The sequence below is a fragment of the Aegilops tauschii genome, chromosome 5 (assembly GCF_002575655.3).
Source record: "Aegilops tauschii subsp. strangulata cultivar AL8/78 chromosome 5, Aet v6.0, whole genome shotgun sequence".
NCBI classification, from domain to species: domain Eukaryota; kingdom Viridiplantae; phylum Streptophyta; class Magnoliopsida; order Poales; family Poaceae; genus Aegilops; species Aegilops tauschii.
This window is the reverse complement of record NC_053039.3, coordinates 477,777,021-477,791,860: the sequence shown is the minus strand read 5'-3', so window position 1 is coordinate 477,791,860 and position 14,840 is coordinate 477,777,021. Positions and strand designations below refer to the sequence as shown.

Here is a 14,840-nt window from a genome sequence, read left to right as displayed (position 1 = left end):
TATTGGGCATCAAGATCTATAGAGATAGATCAAGACGCTTAATTGGACTTTCACAAAGCACATACCTTGACAAAGTTTTGAAGAAGTTCAAAATGGATCAAGCAAAGAAAGGGTTCTTGCCTATATTACAAGGTGTGAGATTGAGTAAGACTCAATGCCCGACCACTGCAGAAGATAGAGAGAAGATGAAAGATGTTCCCTATGCTTCAGCCATAGGCTCTATCATGTATGCAATTCTGTGTACCAGACCTGATGCGTGCCTTGCTATAAGTTTAGCAGGGAGGTACCAAAGTAATCCAGGAGTGGATCACTGGACAGCGGTCAAGAACATCCTGAAATACCTGAAAAGGACTAAGGATATGTTTCTCGTTTATGGAGGTGACAAAGACCTCATCGTAAATGGTTACGTTGATGCAAGCTTTTACACTAATCCGGACGATTCTAAATCGCAAACCGGATACGTGTTTACATTGAACGGTGGAGCTGTCAGTTGGTGCAGTTCTAAGCAAAGTGTCGTGGCGGGATCTACGTGTGAAGCGGAGAACATAGCTGCTTCGGAAGCAGCAATGAAGGAGTCTGGATGAAGGAGTTCATATCCGATCTAGGTGTCATACCTAGTGCATCGGGTCCAATGAAAATCTTTTGTGACAATACTGGTGCAATTGCCTTAGCAAAGGAATCCAGATTTCACAAGAGAACCAAGCACATCAAAAGACACTTCAATTCCATCCGGGATTTAGTCCAGGTGGGAGACATAGAAATTTGCAAGATACATACGGATCTGAATGTTGCACACCCGTTAACTAAGCCTCTTCCATGAGCAAAACATGATCAGCACCAAGACTCCATGGGTGTAAGAATCATTACTGTGTAATCTAGATTATTGACTCTAGTGCAAGTGGGAGACTGAAGGAAATATGCCCTAGAGGCAATAATAAAGTTATTATTTATTTCCTTATATCATGATAAATATTTATTATTCATGCTAGAATTGTATTAACCGGAAACATAATACTTGTGTGAATACATAGACAAACAGAGTGTCACTAGTATGCCTCTACTTGACTAGCTCGTTGATCAAAGATGGTTGTGTTTCCTAGCCATAAACATGAGTTGTCATTTGATTAACGGGATCACATCATTAGGAGAATGATGTGATTGACTTGACCCATTCCGTTAGCTTAGCACTCGATCGTTTAGTATGTTGCTATTGCTTTCTTCATGACTTATACATGTTCCTATGACTGAGATTATGCAACTCCCGTTTACCGGAGGAACACTTTGTGTGCTACCAAACGTCACAACGTAACTGGGTGATTATAAAGGTGCTCTACAGGTGTCTCCAAAGGTACTTGTTAGGTTGGCGTATTTCGAGATTAGGATTTGTCACTCCGATTGTCGGAGAGGTATCTCTGGGCCCACTCAGTAATACACATCACTATAAGCCTTGCAAGCATTGTAACTAATGAGTTAGTTGCGGGATGATGTATTACGGAACGAGTAAAGAGACTCGCCGGTAACGAGATTGAACTAGGTATCGAGATACCGACGATCGAATCTCGGGCAAGTAACATACCGATGACAAAGGGAACAACATATGTTGTTATGCGGTCTAACCGATAAAGATCTTCGTAGAATATGTGGGAGACAATATGAGCATCCAGGTTCCGCTATTGGTTATTGACCGGAGAGGTGTCTCGGTCATGTCTACATAGTTCTCGAACCCGTAGGGTCCGCACGCTTAACATTACGATGACAGTTATATTATGAGTTTATATGTTTTGATGTACCAAAGGTTGTTCGGAGTCCCAGATGTGATCACGGACATAACGAGGAGTCTCGAAATGGTCGAGACATAAAGATTGATATATTGGAAGCCTATGTTTGGATATCGGAAGTGTTCCGAGTGAAATCGGGATTTTTCCGGAGTACCGGGAGGTTACCGGAACCCCCCAGTAACTTAATGGGCCTTAGTGGGCCTAGGTGGAAGAGAGGAGAGGAGGCCAGGGAAGGGCCGCACGCCCCTCCCCCCCAGTCCGAATAGGACAAGGAGAGGGGGGCGGCGCCCCCCTTTCCTTCCTCCCCTCCACCTCTTCCCCCTCTCTCTCCTAGTCCAACATGGAAAAGGGGGGAGTCCTACTCCCGGTAGGAGTTGGACTCCTCCTGGCGCGCCTCTTCCCTTTGGCCGGCCGAACCCCCCCTTGCTCCTTTATATACGGGGGCAGGGGGGCATCTCTAGACACACAATTGATCATTGATCTCTTAGCCATGTGCGGTGCCCCCCTCCACCATATTACACGTCGATAATATCGTAGCGGTGCTTAGGCGAAGCCCTGCGTCGGTAGAACATCAACATTGTCACCACGCCGTCGTGCTGATGAAACTCTCCCTCAATACTCGGCTGGATTGGAGTTCGAGGGACGTCATCGAGCTGAACGTGTGCTGAACTCGGAGGTGCCGTGCGTTCGGTACTTGATCGGTCGGATCGTGAAGACGTACGACTACATCAACCGTGTTGTGTTAAACGCTTCCGCTTTCGGTCTACGAGGGTACGTGGACAACACTCTCCTCTCTCGTTGCTATGCATCAGCATGATCTTGCGTGTGCCTAGGAATTTTTTTGAAATTACTACGTTCCCCAACAAACACCGTCGTCCCGGCCAAACCGGAGTTCATGCATTGGTCGGATCGCCCGATCACCTGGACCCGGGAGGATCACCCGGCAGTCATGCGGAGCCCGGGTGGTTACGCCCTCGTCCTCAACCCCACCATCGTCGTGCGGCGCACATGTAAGTTCTCCCGAGTCCTTATCAACGGCGGTAGCAGCATCAACATCCTCTACCGCGACACGATGACCAAGCTCGGCCTCAAGGCCGAGGACCTGGAGCCAACCCGAATGATCTTCCATGGCATCATACCCGGCCTCTCCTGCTCCCCCATTGGTTGGGTCCAGCTAGATGTCCTGTTCGGTGACAGCGATCACTTCCTGCGCGAACCGATCTGGTTCGAGGTGGTAGACCTGTCCAGCGCGTATCACGCGTTGCTGGGCTGGCCCGCGCTCGCCAAGTTCATGGCGGTTCCCCACTACGAGTATCTGAAGATGAAGATGCCGCGTCCCAAGGGCCTCATCACCGTCGCCGGCGATTACCACAAGTCCCTGGAGTGCGCCCGAGACGGCTCCAAGTTGGCCGAGTCGCTGGTCATTGCCGAGGAGCGAAGCCAGCTTGACCGGATCGTCGCCCTGGCAGGCGAGGCCTCCACCGCGTCAATCCCGACCCCGGACCCGGCCGACGAGGCCGCCTTCAGGCCCTCCAAGGAGACCAAGAAAGTGAAGCTCGACCCAGAAGACCCCAGCTGCAGCAAGTACGTTGTCGTAGGCGCCCGCCTCGACAGCAAATAGGAAGGCGAGCTCGTCGACTTCCTTCGTGAGAATCGGGATATCTTCGCATGGACCCCCAAGGACATGCCGGGTATCCTGAGGAAGTACGCCGAGCACAAACTTCACGTCCGCAAGGACGCCAAGCCTGTCCGTCAACCCCTACGACGATTTTCCGAAGAGAAGAGAAGAACCATTGGTGAAGAGGTCGCCAAGCTTTTAGCGGCCGGCTTCATAATGGAAGTATTTCACCTCGAGTGGCTGGCCAACCCAGTCCTCGTGCTGAAGAAGAACAAGACCTGGCGCATGTGTATCGACTACACCAGCCTCAATAAGGCCTGTCCCAAGGATCCGTTCGCCCTCCCACGGATCGACCAAGTCATCGACTCGACCGCCGGGTGTGAGCTCCTGTCCTTCCTGGACGCTTACTCCGGCTACCACCAGATCAAGCTGGACCCGGCCGACGCCCTGAAGACGTCCTTCATCACGCCCTTTGGGGCGTATTGCTATAGCACCATGTCGTTCGGCTTGAAGAACGCCGGCGCCACCTTCCAGCGCTGCATGCAGAATTTTCTGCTGCCGCAACTCGGCCGCAATATCCACGTATACGTGGACGACATCGTGGTGAAGACCAAGCAGCACCTCATGCTCCTCGACGATTTGAAGGAAACCTTCGCCAACCTCCGCGAATACAAGGTCAAGCTTAACCCGGAAAAATGCGTCTTCGGCGTCCCGGCCGGAAAGCTACTCGGCTTCCTCGTCTCGAAACGCGGCATTGAGGCGAACCCGGAGAAGATCAAGGCCATCGAGCGCATGCGCAAGCCGGCTCGGCTGCGCGATATCCAGAAGTTCACCGGATGCTTGGCCTCGGTCAGCCGGTTTCTAAGCCAGCTGGGCGAGAGGGCGCTACCCCTGTACCAGCTGATGAAGAAGACGAGCCCGTTCGAATGGAACGGCAAGGCAGACGAGGCTTTCCAAGACCTCAAGCGCATGCTCTCCACCACGCAAGTCCTGGCCGTGCCGACCGACAAGGAGCCACTGTCCCTCTACATAGCCGCGACCTCGCGGGCGGTCAGCACGGTGCTGGTGGTCGAGCGACCAGAGAAGGGCAAGATCCAAGCCGTCCAGCGCCCAGTCTACTACCTGAGCGAGGTGCTCTCCATCTCCAAGCAGGACTACCCGCACTACCAAAAGATGTGTTACGGCGTGTACTTCACCGCCAAGAAGCTGAAGCAGTATTTCCAAGAGCACGTCGTCACCGTGGTCAGCACGGCGCCTATCGGAGAAATCATCGGGTGCCGGGATGCCTCTGGCCGGGTTGCCAAATGGGCGATCCAGCTAGCCGGCCACACCATCCTCTACGAGCCCCGCACTGCGATCAAGTCTCAAGCCCTGGCCGACTTCCTCGTCGACTGGACCGAAACCCAGTACTTGTCACCGCCTCCCGACTCGACGCATTGGCGCATGCACTTCGACGGGTCCAAGATGCGACTCGGTTTGGGGGCCGGCATCGTACTGTCGTCCCCGAAGGGCGACCGGCTCCACTACGCGCTCCAGATCCACTTCGCCGCCTCCAACAATGTTGCCGAGTACGAAGCCCTTGTGCACGGCCTCCAGCTGGCCAAGGAACTCGGCATCCGGCGCATCCTGTGCTACGGCGACTCGGACCTGGTGGTACAGCAATGCTCCGGCGAATGGGACGCCCGTGACTCCAACATGGCAAGCTACCGCTTCCTCGTCCAGAAGCTGTCCGGATCCTTCGAGGGCTGCGAGTTCCTCCACGTCCCGCGCGCGGAGAATGAAGCAGCCGACACGCTCGCCAAGATCGCCTCGTCATGACAAGCCATCCTGTCCGACGTCTCCCTTGAGCACCTGCGCAAGCCGTCCGTCAAGCCATCGCCGGACTCCGAGTCCATCCACATTCCAGACGACCCGGCCGCACCTCAACCCGGCACGGGGACTGCTGAACCCGGCCCGGGGGCTGCTCAGCTCGACCCGGCCACCATCGTCCCGGACCCGGCCGTCGCCATCCCCGACCCGGGGGCTGCTCAACCCGGCTCGGGGGCTGCCGACTCGGAACCCACCCTGGTGGTCGTCTTCGCCGTGGTTACGGCTCCATCTTGGGCCCTCTCAATATCAGAATTTTTGGAGAATGGGGTTCTTCCCATGGACGAGACCGAAGCTCGGCAAGTGCAGCGCCGGGCGTCCGCCTACAGCATCATCAACAACGAGCTCGTCAAGCGCAGCTCCACCGGCGTGTTCCAGCGCTGCGTCGAGCAGGAGCGGGGCATCGACATCCTCCTTGACATACATCAGGGCGAGTGTGGGCACCACGCCGCATCATGATCCCTAGTGGCCAAGGCGTTCCGCCACGGCTTCTACTGGCCCACGGCCCTCCAAGACGCCGAGTCGCTCGTCCTCAAGTGTGAGGGATGCCAGCGCTTCAGCAAACGCAGCCACCAGCCGGCGTCAGCACTCCGCACCATACCGATCGCCTGGCCCTTCGCGGTCTGGGGACTCGACATGGCGGGACCCTTCAAAACCGCCCGAGGCGGCATGACGCACTTGCTGGTGCCAGTGGACAAATTCACCAAGTGGATCGAGGCAAGACCAATCAAGAAACTGGATGGGCCAACAGCCGTCCGGTTCATCAAGGACATAGCGGTGCGCTACGGCATGCTGAACAGCATCATCACCGACAACGGCACCAACTTCGCCAAGGGCGCGCTCGAGCAATACTGCTCCGTCTCCGGCATCCGCCTCGACCTGGCCTCCGTTGCGCATCCGCAGTCCAACGGGCAGGTCGAGCGGGCCAATGGACTCATCCTGTCCGGCGTCAAGCCGCGACTCGTCGAGCCGCTCATCCGCCCACCCGACAGCTGGCTTGACGAGTTGCCAGCCGTTCTCTGGAGTCTACGCACCACGCCGAATCGGTCGACCGGGTTCACCCCGTTATTCCTCGTCTACGGAGACGAAGCCGTCATCCCGATCGATGTCGAGTTTGACTCGCCGCGCATCGCGATGTACACCAAAGCCGAAGCCAGAGAAGCCCGCGAAGATGGCGTCGACCTGCTCGAAGAAGCACGCCTCCTGGCGCTCCGTCGCTCGGCCATCTACCAGCAAGGCCTGAGGCACTACCACAGCAAGAAGATCAAGCCCCTCGCGTTCCGCCAGGGCGACCTCATCCTCTGACTCGTCCAAGAGCAGGCAGGCCAGCACAAGCTGTCCCCTCCATGGGAGGGCCCATTCATCGTGAGCAGGGCCTTGCGCGACCGCAACGCCTACTACCTCATCGACGCACGCAAGTCGAGGAAGCACAAGAAGGACACTGCCGGTGAAGAAACGACCCGGCCGTGGAACGCGGAACTCCTCCGCCCGTTTTACAGTTAGCCGCACGAGCGTATGTATCATTGCCTTTTGTAAACGCATGAAACTATGGGGTCCCCGAACAAGACTTGGGGGCTGCCTTTTGTCGACCAATTTATTATGTCCCTTTTTCTTGCATCACTATACCACTGAACCTGGCCACCGGTCCGACTCGCTCGACCCGGGGGCTCGGGGGCTGGCCGGCTCGGTCGCTACGCCGCCGCCTTACTTGGTGATTCCTGATAAAGTTAGGATGCCGCGGTCCCCCACTTCGCCCTAAAGCCACAGATCCAGCTTTGGCTATCGGCTGGCAAGCACAACAGGCCAAAGCTCCTTTACGCTTCATACACTAAGCCAAAGGTCGCCGGGTCGATCAACCCGGTCCGCCATTCATCAAATGAACAGCCGCACGACCGGCTGCTCGCCAACCGGCTTCGCCGGATTGCCGCCAGCCGGCCCAGTGGGTGTTTCGCTCGCGCTCAACGTTTCGAGGGACCCAAGTCATGCGCGCTCCTCTCAAAGAACCGAACCCCTTGTCACGGACCGGAGCCTCGGCCGTCTGACTCGCGGGGGGGGGGGGGAGGTTTGAGAAAGGAAAAGCGCATGAAATCGGTCCAAAAAATGGAAGGCAAAAAAGCAAAAGCACCCACGACATCTGCAAGTATTTAAGAAAAGGCCCACGGCCCGAGTTCATTACACACTAAAACCCCCAGTGGGTGGGTGGACCTGCTATTTAACAAATTTTACACAAAGTGTCTCAGGCATCTCCAGCGCCGCGTCGCGACATCGACGGCTCTCCCCTTGCGGCCTCCGGGTCCAGCGAGGTGCCGGTGCCCTCCTCAGCATCCGCGTCGCGGTAGACGCCCGTCTCCTCTGAGCTCCCCTCCGGATCATGGAGGAGCAAGCTGTAGTCGTCGCCGTCCACGACCCTGCCGTCTTCTGTCCGCTCTGGATGGAACTCGTCGTGGAAGGCGAACTCGGCGATGTAGCTGGCCCGGGAGGCGATCCGGCCGGCTTGCTCCTGCAAGAGCTGCTCCGAACCGGCCCGCTGGCCCATCAACGCGTCCAGCTGCAGGTCCGGATGCCAGGACAGCGCGAACCGGAGCGCCATCTCAGCACCGGCACGAGCGGCGGAGACGCGCCACTCGCCAAGCCGGTCCGGCCCCATCTCCAACCAACGCGCCAGGCGCGAGAAGCTGCTCGGTTGGACGGAGTCCGGCCATAGGGCCGCCGTCATCGCGGTGCCGGCCTGGGACAGCCGCCCCAACTGCGTTCCCAGAATCTGCAGGCGGGCCTCAGCGGCGGCGATGATCTCCGGGAAGGTCCAGGCCACCCGCGGATCCGTCCCGGACCCAATGACGCTGGTCGGGTCACGCTGATAGCGGATGGCTTCCTCCGCCAGCCGGTGCGTCTCTGGGAAGGCCCCTGCCACAAAGGAAGAAGCGAGTTAGAAGAACAACAACAAGGAAGAAAGGCCGAATCCCGACCTGGCAAACGACAAGAAAAAAGCACTTACTGGAGAAGGACTCTTTCAGGTGCTGCGCCTCAAGCAACGTACTGCGCCGCTCCCGCTCGATGGCGCAGTCGCGCTCCTCGAGCGCCTTCTCCAGATCGGTCGCCTTGGCAAGGGCCACCTTCAGCTCGGCGTCCTTGTCTTCGGCCGCCTCGCGGCGACGGGCCTCGTCCTAACAGGCCCTCTCAGCCATGGTGACCTGCCCCTGCAGGCGATCCACCTCGGAGCCGGCCCTTGTCGTCGGCCAGCTGGCCGCGCTGTTGGTCCACCTCCACCAGGGCCTGCTGCGCCTCTGCCACCTTGGCGGCTTCCGCCTTAAGGAGCTCCACCTCGGCCTCGAGGCGGCTCTTGTGACCCGCCGGCTGCTCATGCAGTCGGTTGGCCTCGTCGAGAGACCGCCGAGCCGCAGCCGCCTCCGCCCTTGCCTGTGCCGCCTCGACGCCAAGACGGCCGGTGTCGGCAACGAGCCGGTCGTAGTGATGACCGGCCCGGAGCAGACGAGTCCGCCAGGATAGCACCTCGGCTGCGAAAAAAAGGACTCAGCAGAAGAAAAAAGCAAGACTTCAGATTTGGCCCAACTATTACAGAGTTGGCCCGAATCTCGGGGGCTACACCCAGTGGGTGCGCTAGCTCCCCCCCCCCACTAGAAAAGAGCACAAGGATACCTGCGGCGACGCGGAGCTCCTCCTCCTTGGCGGCAAGCCGCTCCACGAGCTCCCGGTGCTTGCCCAGGAGACGATTGTAGGCGGCGACCCGGAAGGCGTCGAGATGGTGAAGAAAGCAGAAATCAGAACAAGGCCAACACTCTAAAGATTCGACCCAACTACTACGTAGTTGGCCCGAACCTCGGGGGCTACACCCAGTGGGTGCGCTGGCGCGCCCCCACAAAGAAGAAAATTGCAAGAAGACTTACCAGGACGGCGCGCTCCAGGTCGCTCGGTCCCCGCCACGACCGAGACGCCGCGATCCGGTTTCCGAGAAAACCGGCACACAGTGGGTGTTGCCGGACCTGGCGCTCGCAGAATCCACCTTGCTTAAGGGGGAAACTGCGAAGGCCCACTCATCCGAAGACGGCGGACCTTCACAGCTTCGGGGACTACTGTCGGGGGGATGGACCCCGGGCAGGCAACGGAACCCGGATCCTCTTCAAAAAACAACGGGGCTGGCACCGCCCCTCAATACCAGCGCGCGCTTGGCCGGGTCGCTCGAGCCGGCCAAGCCCCCCAAGCCGGCCAGACTAGCCGACCCGGCAAGACACCTCGACTCGGCACCAACAACTGGCGCAAGACATCCGAACCCGGCACGGCCAAGGCCTCCTCACCAAGCCAGCGCCACCCATGGCGTGGTACGCAATCCAGCCGCGAGTCAACTCCCGTCCCATCCAGGCCGTATGACGGGGACAAGACTTCAATCAACGATGACCGAGGCAACAGTGCCCCGCCCATGCCTCTGGTCAGCAGGAACATGGCAACAGTGCCCCTCACCTACCCGCTGACCAGGGCCGGCATGGCAACAGTGCCCCCACCCTCACCGCTGACGACAGCAAGCGGCAACCTGACCGAGAGCACTGTACGCGGCTCGACTCGGCCACGCCCTGACGATCGACAAGACGGCGCACAGTCCCCCTAGGCTGGCAGGGCCCGCACCTAGGGGAACCCGGCGAACCACAAGCCCTCAGCGGGGCCCAGCCCGGGTCCCCGGACACCGACTACACGGACCCACCGACTTATAACATTATCATTGTACCCCCGAGGGGTTGGACTATAAAACCCCTGGGAGCCCACGATCATTCGGGGGGCGAAGCAGGAGAACTAGCCACGAAACAGCAACACCGGAGAGAAGGAGCAGCCCAAGCCTTGGCCAGCTTCCTTCCTCCTTCATACAGCTCCAGGAGCAACATTGTACTATCGATCATCCAACTACACTCGGCAGGACTAGGGGTATTATCTCTCCGGAGGGCCCCGAACCTGGGTATGTCCGGCGTCCCGCGCCCGCTCATGCCAACCTCGCCTCTAGAGCCCACCAGCGCCCTCGAGCATCCTCCTCTCTTTAGCCATCCCTTGGCATCTGCCGTGCGCCCACCACGATAGAGAGAGAGGCTTCAAGGGTGGTCGCGCCCCTTCCCCATGGACATGTTCGAATTGGACTAGGGAAAGGGGGCACCCCCTTCCTTCCTTCTCCTTCTCCCTTCCCCTTTTCCTATTTCATGTGGGAGGTGGAATCCTACTAGGACTAGGGAGTCCTAGTAGGACTCCACACTTTGGGCTCGCCCTATGAGGGTCGGCCTCCTCCTCCCTCCATCCTTTATATACGTGGCCAGGGGCACCCCATAGACACACAAGTTGATTTCTTAGCCGCGTGCGGTGCCCCCCCTCCACAGTTACACACCTCGGTCATATCGTCGTAGTGCTTAGGCGAAGCCCAGCGTCGGTAACTTCATCATCACCGTCACCACGCCGTCGTGCTGACGGAACTCTCCCTCGGCCTCAACTGGATCAAGAGTACGAGGGACGTCATCGAGCTGAACGTGTGCTGAACTCGGAGGTGCCGTGCGTTCGGTACTTGGATCGGTCGGATTGTGAAGACGTACGACTACATCAACCGCGTTGTCATAACGCTTCCGCTTACGGTCTACGAGGGTACGTGGACATCTCTCCCGCTCATTGCTATGCATCACCATGATCTTGCGTGTGCGTAGGAAATTTTCGAAATTACTGCGTTCCCCAACAGGTGGTTGTTCATTTAATGGAGGGACTTGTACCAGACTTGAACGATACAAAGTGCGACCTGGCACACCGTAACACCACTTGGAACAAGCGACTACTAGGAAAAACACTACCAGTAGCGTGGGTTTTTTGCATACCAGTAGCGTGGGTTCCCGCGCTACTGCTACGACGCTACAGCTAATTTTTAGTAATAGCGCGTTTTTTACCCCACGCTACAGCTAAAAAGTTAGTAGTAGCGCGTGTGCACCCGCGCTACTGCTAACCTAAAACCCACGCTACTACTAACCTAACTACTAGTAGCCCTCACTTTTGACCCACGCTACTACTAAAAATTTGGGAATTAAAAAAATATAAATTAGATGTAGTACTCATGAATGATAATACGTCCAGTGCAAACCAAACCAACTCACATAACCATGTCAAGATTCCATTTAACATCAGACACACACAACTATCATCGTACGATGGGTACCTTCCCTAGTGGCCACCAACCTAAACAGACCACCTCTCTAGATGTATCTACAAGGCTAGGAGTTTAGACGCCGCTGGACACGAATCCTCCCTCTCGCGGACGGTGGCGTCGAGGTCCTCCACATCGGCGACCTCCGGCGTCGAAATCACCTGGACGATCATCTGTGCGACGTGGCCACCGGACTTCACGGCGAAGTCCGCCTCTGAGTGGTTGAAGAGCACAGCGCCACCGGGCCGCGCTTGTCAGCGTCGATCACCTCTGCGCCCACGTCGGGAAAGTGAAAACTTGTTAGTATGCAAATTGCATCAGTTCAACGAAATAGTACTATTAACAGTGTGCTGCAAGAATAAGAAAGCTCAATGTCAAACATCACTTTGATTGTTAAAAATATCATTCATTCATCATATAATATTATTTTTTGTTGTCAAATCCTGTACACCAAATTCACATTTACAAGAAGTCAACTTCTCATTTCTAAATGGCTGAAAAGTGATCTATTTGGTAACAACAAATGCCAACAGTCAAATTCATATTGGCAGAGATCAGACCATAAGAATCTAAGACAAACATACAAGCACTGAAGTATATGGGGCGTCCTTCAAAAGTTCAGTCAACCCTTCATATGAATCCGACCGAATCTAATAACATAAAAGGTTTTGAGTAGAGAAGGCACCTTTGGGAATGATAACTTTGGTGGAGCTTCGACAACTTCACCAAATTTAACCTTTTCACGTCCAGGGAATTCAAGATGAGTCTCGACCTTACCAGCCTTGCACTTCTTTTTCTTCTCGTCCAGATGTCTGAAACCAATGATACAACATACTTTATTATCATACATTGCCATGAGTGAATGTGGAAGTTCTCTTAGAATATTTTGTCCTAGTTCAAAAATAAAAACTGAAGCAAGATACATGGTTTATTCTTTACACGAGGCAACATTGGATCCAAATGAATTGATGCAAAAGCTACACAATTAGAGTCAAGCAAACCAAGACAGATCAAATGGTTAGACAACTTACTTCTTCATTTTCTGCTTCTTCAAAACGAGACATTCGCCTCGAGTTCCTTGAAAAATATTCTCAATAGGATTTCAAAAACCGCCCTCGAATACACCAAGATACTCTATAACAGAATTACTAATAACAGTTGTAGAATCGTACAATATATTATATGTACAAAATAGACACTCCAAGATACCATGTCAAAAAAATGGCAGGGTCAAAGTTCCACGACATATAACATCCACAAAGTACATTTTCTTTAAAGTCATTCTTTTCTACACCCCATAAAAGCTGTCACTCAAGGAGTGACATGTTTTTTATTACAAAAATTCACCACATTCTGATTAACATGGAACAGCAAGCTAGAGTTAGCAGACCAAAATTAGGTTCAAAATGTAATGCTACAGATATCCAATATTCACAACTAGTACTTTTCAGGCGGCATGTCAAATCACTCTGTACAGTGGCGGATCTAGGATTACACTATGGGGGGGGGGGGGGGGGGGGGTGCCACTAAAAAAAAATCTGCGCAAAGCTCACAATTTAAGTGTAATGCAAACATTGCAAATTCACATATTGTAACAACTATGAAAATGTCGAAAATATACATGGTAATTACCTTGTTTGTCTACACCAGACTTGCACATGCTTCTTGTTCTGGAGCAGTCCCCTGTTCTTGAGTGTGCCCTTCAGCAGCCTCTTCTACTAGAGCATTAGGAGCAGTATCAAATAACTAGTATCATCATTAGTCAGTACAGAGCACCATTTCAAAGGAATTTAAAAAGGAAGATAAGAACTACTCATACTATATGCCAACCAACATCCACCCAGTTCAGAAGAAAGCCTATATGCTAATATCAGAAGTTCAGAACCATATGACTGAAACTCGGGATTACAGGAGAACTGCTTTCACCTGACAGCGCAACAAGAGCAACCAGTAATATACATACGCATTAACACTAGAGCTAGCTCAATTTACACTAGGACTACTCCGGTTTTCAACATAAAGAGGCGAGAGGCTCAGACCTCGAGTCAGAGGCGAGAGCTCCAAGCCTCCAACAGGATGTGAGGATGACCGCCGACCGCCCGACCGGCCACGGACGCAGATCAGGTGACATGCAAACGGCATGCCACCGTGTGCCTCGCGGCCTTCCATCCACCGCCCAGCCAGAATCCAACGGACAGCAGCACTCCAAGGCAAAAACAACATCCAGATACAGACCAAATCGAGCACGGGTCAGCAGAAAAATCTGGCGGGGAAGGTAAGGAAAAGGCGGGCTTTGGCGCGGCGATTCGCCGGCGTCTCCTCGCCTCGCGGCCTTCGCCGGCCGCCGCCGCCGTCGCCGCCCGCCGTCAGCCGTCGCCACTGAGGAGAGGCAGGGACGAGCGCCGTCCGCCGCGGGAACCAGGGCCAAACGCCGCCGCGGGTCGGGGACGAGCGCCGTCCGCCGCGGGAGCCGAGGACGAGCGCCGCCGCGAGCTGGGGACCGTTCATCATCGTCAGCGACCTCTTCTCAGGTCCCCTCTCTCTCTCTTATTCCATTAGTGCCAGAGGCGGAGCCAGCTCCCGGGCTCGTCCGGCAACACTTCACTGCAGATTAGTCTGATTACTTGCTTAGTAGTGATTTTTGTTAGGGCAAAGCTAGCTGACATCGCTATGCACGAGCTTTGCCCAGGCTCCTCGCGCTGTCTCTGATTAGTGCACTCAGATGCAGGCAACAAAATTGAAATTGGTATTTGTATATTGGTAGAGCTAACCATAATGTACCTCCTGCTGTGGTATTTGATATAATTGGTTGTCCAGTCACCGATATAATACTAATAGTGACAAACTATACTCTGAATAAATATGGAGACTTACAGCACTACACTCTGAATAAATATGGAGACTTGCAGCAAGTTAAGTACTTATGTGCATCTCGATAAGACTATAATCTGCTAAGCTTTGTGGTTTCAACAGAGGAACTACTTCTATTTTGAGTCAGCACTACATTTCTGAATAAATATGGAGACTTGCAGCGAGTATTGTACTTCTATTTTGAGTATACACTGTGGAATTTGGCAGAATTGTGCGTTGTGCGATGGGATCGATTGGCAACAGGATACCCGAAGTTGGTATGCGGTTCAGAAATTCGGATGAGGCTTGGGAGTTCTGGGTGCAATATGGAGGTCACATAGGCTTTGATGTGAGGAAAAGAAATACCATCAGAAGCAGAATTGATGGAACAATCACTTCATGTAGATTTGTTTGTTGCAATGAAGGCATTCGAAGGAAAAGTCAAATAGATCACGAGCCGAAGCGCATTAGAGCTGAAATTTTTAATACGACGTTTCGATATGCCGCCATTTTGGAATCTTTTGCATCGAACTCTTCATTTATCTGAGAT

General features: G+C 54.5%; 1 long non-coding RNA gene across 1 annotated transcript; it reads right to left on the bottom strand.

Annotated features, from left to right (window-relative positions):
• Window positions 1–11,353: 11,353 nt before the first annotated feature.
• LOC109768776 (uncharacterized) lies at window positions 11,354–13,196 on the bottom strand. Its single transcript, XR_002234179.3, has 3 exons — window positions 13,073–13,196; window positions 12,126–12,252; window positions 11,354–11,710 (listed from the first exon to the last, which is right to left on the bottom strand). It is a non-coding gene; the product is annotated as an uncharacterized lncRNA (long non-coding RNA).
• Window positions 13,197–14,840: the final 1,644 nt, after the last annotated feature.